This window comes from Cervus canadensis, chromosome 9, assembly GCF_019320065.1.
Source record: "Cervus canadensis isolate Bull #8, Minnesota chromosome 9, ASM1932006v1, whole genome shotgun sequence".
Taxonomy (NCBI): domain Eukaryota; kingdom Metazoa; phylum Chordata; class Mammalia; order Artiodactyla; family Cervidae; genus Cervus; species Cervus canadensis.
In genome coordinates this window covers 19,148,524-19,154,669 of record NC_057394.1, presented here as the reverse complement: position 1 = coordinate 19,154,669, position 6,146 = coordinate 19,148,524, and the positions used below count along the sequence as shown (strand labels likewise).

The following is a 6,146-nucleotide window of genomic DNA, read 5'->3' as shown; positions in this document are numbered from 1 at the left end:
GACATGTGCATGTTTTTACCATAAAATTACATCTTCAGCATCTTCCAGATCCAGCACTTGGTAAGTAAAAAAGAAAATCTATTTGGACAGAAGGATGTAAAGTAGCTGGAGGTGGTAATTTAATCAACCAAGGATATATTTCAATGTTTTTCTGGTCTTCTAGGCATTAGCACTTTAAATTCATTATGTCGGTTTGACAGATATATGCAGCCTTAAGGATCTAAAAATGAAATCCTAGAAGTATAGCCTGCTAGAGGATATATATTGAACTTAAGAGATTAAAATGGTATAACCATTGCAACAGAATGGAACATATCACGTTTCTCATTTTTCCCCCACTAAGCATGAGTCTTTTGCAGATGTAAAATGCAGTCTTGTCTAATTATAAAACCTGGCTGAAGAGCTACAGCTTTCTAACTTTTATACTGATGAAGTGGATATTAGAAAGAAAATGTTGGCTTCATGTATAGTCTGAAGAAGTCCTCCGTTTGGGATTTTCCATATCAATAATTTATCAGGGGAAAATGACTCAAGTAGTTACATGCAGCCTGCTGTTAAAAGGCTCGCTTGCATGCTTTCCCTATTTAAGGCAAATAACAAAAGAGCCAAATTATCAAGCAGGTCTTAACTGTAACTGGGACGTTAAATCTACTATGTCATTATGCCAATTTAGTAACATTAATGATCTGTAATATTAATTCATCATCCTGGAACATAGGGAAGGTTTGCCATAATTAACTATATTAAGCCACAATTAAAAAGTCATCCAGGCTGTTGTAAAGATTCGAGTGATGATAAGGATGTTCGTTATATTGCAAACCTTTCTGACCATGGACATTTTGAACATAAGACTTTGTTACTAACAGCCCCCCCACCCCGCTTGGAATTCAGATGTGTCGAAAGAGCAGCCACCCAGGAGGTGGTAGCAGCGACCAGACCCCTTATCAGCCATTTAGATCGCTTTCTGTGGTTTAACACTTTCTTACAGGGAGAATCAGCTTTGAAAGAGGTACAACCTTTTAGCATATCTACTTTAATTCCTCAAGGGGGAGCAAAAATGGGCTGTCTAGCGAAATTCACATCTGTGGGACAGACTATCTACTCCTCTGAGATTAGGGTCATCTTTGAAAGTCACGTTTCAAACTGCTCAAAATGAACATTTTGATGTTTTAAAATGGAGATCCTGTAACGTCTAAGCCTAAATCCGAGTCTCCTATCACCAGATGTCTACAAGCTCCTAGTTCTCCTCCCCACCTGTTTGAAGTCTTTATTGTGGATGGGAATCTTTGAGTCACAGACAATATTGGGTGAAAGATAAATGGGACCAGGAAAGGGGTGAGTTGCAGCCCAGACTATGACTGATGTAACCGTCCAGCCCAAAGGACCCCCCTTTATCAGTGACCCCCAACCTTTTTGGCACCAGAGACTGGTTCTATGGAAGACAGTTTTTTCAGTGACCGGGGATGGGCAGGGGTATGGTTCCAGGATGATTCAAACACATCCCATTTATTGTGCACTTTATTTCTATTATCATTACATCAGTTGCTCCTTCAGATCATCAGGCATTAGATCCCGGAGGTTGGGGGCCCCTGATGGGGCAAACCAGTGGATGATAAAGGACTATTTCCTCCGCATTTTAAAACCCCAACTTTTCTTTATACCCACTGTTATTAGCCTTGCCATTAGTGGTCATGAATTCTTCCTCCCTAAAGCAACATTTAGAATGCTGCTATCTCTGTGTACAAACACCCCCTTCAGTTGCATTTGTAATCACTGTCACTGCTGTGGGAAGCTGAGGGAAGAAGGAAGTGTAAATGGTAACTTGCACACACGTGTAACTGAAAGTAATTTAGGACAACCGAAGGAGGAGGCACATCACCAACTTGGTCTGAAGGAAGGACTAGGGGTTGGTGTTTGCAGAGATTCATAAAGGACTCCTGTGTATCTGGGTGTGGCTGTTCTTTTGCCCATGAAGCCTAGAGCTGCATCGCAAATCCGAAAGCCTGCCTGACACAGGATTGCTCAACATCTAATCAAGATTTTCAAGGAGAAGAAACTGCAGGGAGTCCCCTCACACCATGTGCCTTTCTTTCTGTTTTTCTTTTTTGCACTGTTGCTGGAGATACTGCAATACTAGGTCAACACATGGAGAGAACAGAGCAAGCTCCTATTCCAACTCCCTGCTCCAAAAATCCAGAGAGTACATTGTCCTTGATAGAAGACGCATCAGATATTAAACAGGTAAGAGCAGATACTACACTTGATCTTAGTCAAAAGACCAGGAAGCGATACACCATGTACCTTTCCATCCACGTTACGGTGTGTGCTTTTGTGAAGATACACGTATGCTCCCCACTCTGATTTCTGCAACTCTGATTTGTGTCATATGCCGGAGAAGTCCTGACAGTGGTACTGATGCTCTGTCTCGGTGACAGGGGACAGATCACTTGACAATCTTAGTCTTACTGGTTTGAATAGTGACATTCCATTCCGGTGTTCTCACTCAGCAGGAACCAGAACTCGTTCTCAGAAAAATAAAATCTCTGCTCCATGCCTGTAAACCAAGAAGCCAGTCTAAACTTCCAGCCAAAGAAGATTCATATCCCTTCATGGAACGCTGGAAGCTTTGTGACTGTTGGCTTAAAAGTGTGGTACTAGATAGGAAAACAGCAGCTACTGCTTCTGATATGAGAGAGCTCCAAAGAACCTGTCTTCCAGCAGACATTGCCAAATGGAAAGCAGGGCTCTCACGTTACCTCTCTGAAAATTCCAAGAAATTCACCAAACCAAACCTAACTTCACTCCCACTTCTCTGGAGTAATTGCCACCAAGAAGCCTGATTTGTCCTTTCTCGGCAAACGATGTTAAGGGATATAAAGGTGAAAAGACACAGTTTTCTGGACAATTTTACAAAAACCCTAGCCTCGATGTTGGAAAGACATTCTTGCCGAGTCTTCATCCGTAGATAGTCTTGGTTCCCGTTCTCTTCTGTGTGTTTTGAAGAGGTGTTCAAAGATTCAAGTGGGAGCCAGATTTGCGGTACTTTTCTGAGGCTCTCAAGACACTTTCCAGTTGATATGAACTGGAGTCCTTTTGAAAACCAATTGAAGTGGTGACTCAGCTAAGATTGCCAACAGTGTGTTCATGGTCACAAAAACATGCACGTGTTAACAACTACTCTGTAGAATCCCGGTTCTGAAAAGACGAAAGTCAGTCTCTCAACCTCGCCATCAGACGTTTCTGAATCATCCTGGTGAAGGTGATTGGTGTCCCCAGACATGACCAGTCTATAGATCGGCTCTTCCTCTGCACTTACTTGGACAATTCTTCCTCTGCACTTACTTAGACACAATCGTGTCCATGATCCTTTTAGTTCTCAGATATCTTTGCCCATTAAGCCTTCTACATAGGTCAACCCACCTGTCACAGGCAAAGCCCTCAGCTCCCATTTCCCTTGTAGGACTGTCTACAGAGTAACTTCCAGTGCTGGTAAGTGGAGAGGAAGCTACTAAGAGAGGAGAGGAGCACCTGGCCATGCTGACAAGTAAGAGTTCCTCTAAATTTCTCATTTCCTGTGATCAGGGCCTTGATATTTCCAGGACCCCATCATTTCACTGTGTGTGGGAGTGGAAGTAGCAGTTATTGGCAGGTCAGAGTTGAATCAATGGAGCATACGGTGTGCAGACAGCATGAATTAGGGACTGAGGGTCTCTGAATTGGAGCGCTGAAAAGAGCTACTTCCTGTCCTGTCTCAGGAATGATGGGAGTATCTCACCAGGTCGTTCAGCGTGCAGTGGTGACGGATACATTAGTCTGGGAAGGAACTTAAGGATCATTTGCCCAACCCCTCGTAAGGATGCTAGGACTAATAAATGCTACAATCATCCTTCCATATCCAAGGGGGATTGGTTCCAGCTCACCCTGCCTCCCCACCCCCCTCAGATACCAATATCCGTGGATGCCCAAGTCCCTTATAGAAAATGTATAGTGTTTGCTCATAACCTATGCACATCTTCCAATACACTTTAAATCCTCTCTAGATTATTTATAAAACCTAATACAATATAAATGCTATATAGATAGTTACTGGCAAGTGGCAAATTCAAGTTTTTCTTTTTGGAACTTTTCTGAGATTTTTTTCTCCCTGAGTATTTTCTATCCATGGTTGGTTAAACTCACAGATATAAGAGCCACTGTAGTTATCTTCCTAAAGCCACCAGTCAGGGACTTCCTTGGTGGTCCAGTAGCCAAGACTCCACACTCCCAGTGCAGGGGGCTCAAGTTCCATCCCTGGTCAGAGAACTAGATGCCGTGTGCTGCAACTATGAGTTCACAGGCCACGACTAAAGATCCCACATGCTCCAATGAAGACCAAAGATCCCTACTGCCACAACTGAGACCCAGTGTAGCCAAATAAAAATAAATGAAAAAATATTAAAAATAGCAAAGCTACCAGCTGTCTGAGGAGACCATGACTGAAACGCAGGACTCTGACTTAGTCCGGGTCTCTTTTCACCAGCTGACTAGGCAATTCTGTCTTTATAAGGAATCATGACTTATCAAAACCAGACCTTGCTAGTAGCTTTTTAAATCAATCTTTTTGAAGCTTTTGAAAATTTATTTTTGGTCAATGGGTCAGGAAAATGAGTTGCAATCATCTCCCATCCAGCTCTCTGATCTAACAGCATCTTATGGTGTGGCACTTGCCTTCCTGTGACTGTCTAGATTAAGGGGCTTTTGCATTCACTGTTCATGAATCAAAATTGAAGCTAAGGAAATCATACCAGCTTATCATGGCTTCCTTTTATGAAACCCAGAAGTATTTGGATGGTTGTCCAGTACGCCTTAATCTGAGTAGAATTGTGTTCCCCCAAAAGATGCTGAAGTCCTAGTCCCCAGAATCTGTGAATGTAGCCTTATTTGGAAATAGGTTCTTTGCAGATAATCAAGATGAGGTCATTAGGGTGGGCTTTATTCCTTTTTTTTTTTTTTTTGCTTTGTATGCAACTATTCCCTATTGTTGTTTAGCCACTAAGTCATGTCCAACTCTTTTGTGACTGCATGGACTGTAGCCAGTCAGGCTCCTCTGTCCATGGGATTTTCCAGGCAAGAATACTGGAGTGTCCTTATAAAAGGGGGAACTTTGGGCAGGAAGAGGGTGTGAGGACATAAGGAGGATGCCAAGTTAAGACAGAGGATTGGCATGATGCATCTAGAAGCCAAGGAAAGCCAGTGATGTCTGGCAAACCACCAGAAGTCGGGGTCAGGCCTGGGACAGATTCTCCCTCACAACCTCAGAGGAACCAAACCTGCTGACAACTTGATCTCAGGCTCCCAGCCTCCAGACTGTGAGACAATATATTTCTATTGTTCGAGTCACCCAGTCTGTAACTCTGTTGCTGCAGCTTTAGGAAGTTAATATACCTCCCAAAGAAATATGAAATGCAGGTTTCTTTTCGTGGGTTACTTCATATGTGTTTGGTCTTTTCTTTCACTGAAGGCAGTCTTGAGGTTACTGGTTTTAAATGTATTTGCAGAAAGGCACCCTAGACACCCTTGGTGTGATATGGAAGTATGGATGTGAGAGTTGGACCATGAAGAATGCTGAGTGCCGAAAAATTGATGCTTTTGAGTTGTGGCACTAGAGAAGACTCATGAGAGTCCTGTGGACAGCAAGGAGATTAAACCAATCAATGCTAAAGGAAATCAACCATGAATATTCATTGGAAGGACTGCTGCTGATTCTGGAGCTCCAATACTTTGGCCACCTGATTCAAAGACCTGACTCATTGAAAAGCACCCTGATGCTGGGGAAAATTGAAGACAAAAGAAGAAGGGGGTGGCAGAAGATGAGATGGTCAGATAGCATCACTGACTCAATGGACATGAATGTGAGCAAACTCTGGGAGATAGTGAAGAACAGGGGAGCCTAGCATGCTGCAGTCCATGGGATGGAAAGGAGTCAGACACGACTTAGCTACTGAACAACAATCCTTGGTGATCTTAAAAGGAAATGAGATTTGTAACCCTTAGTTTGTAACTATTTAAACTCTGTTCTTCAGGGATTCTTTGACTTTCCAGTATTATTTCCTCTTTATTTCTGAATAGGATTCATTAAGTATCCCTAGGATTTGTCACTGTGCTTG

The 6,146-nt window shown here is 42.7% G+C and overlaps 1 long non-coding RNA gene and 1 other non-coding gene across 2 annotated transcripts; one reads left to right on the top strand and one right to left on the bottom strand.

Moving 5' to 3' along the window:
- The first annotated feature begins 276 nt into the window (after positions 1-276).
- LOC122447155 lies at positions 277-5,633 on the top strand. The gene is made up of 3 exons (XR_006271144.1): positions 277-2,241; positions 3,461-3,544; positions 5,538-5,633. It is a non-coding gene; the product is annotated as an uncharacterized LOC122447155 (long non-coding RNA).
- Positions 2,101-2,290, bottom strand: LOC122447702. Its single transcript, XR_006271358.1, has one exon. It is a non-coding gene; the product is annotated as a U2 spliceosomal RNA (small nuclear RNA).
- Positions 5,634-6,146: the final 513 nt, after the last annotated feature.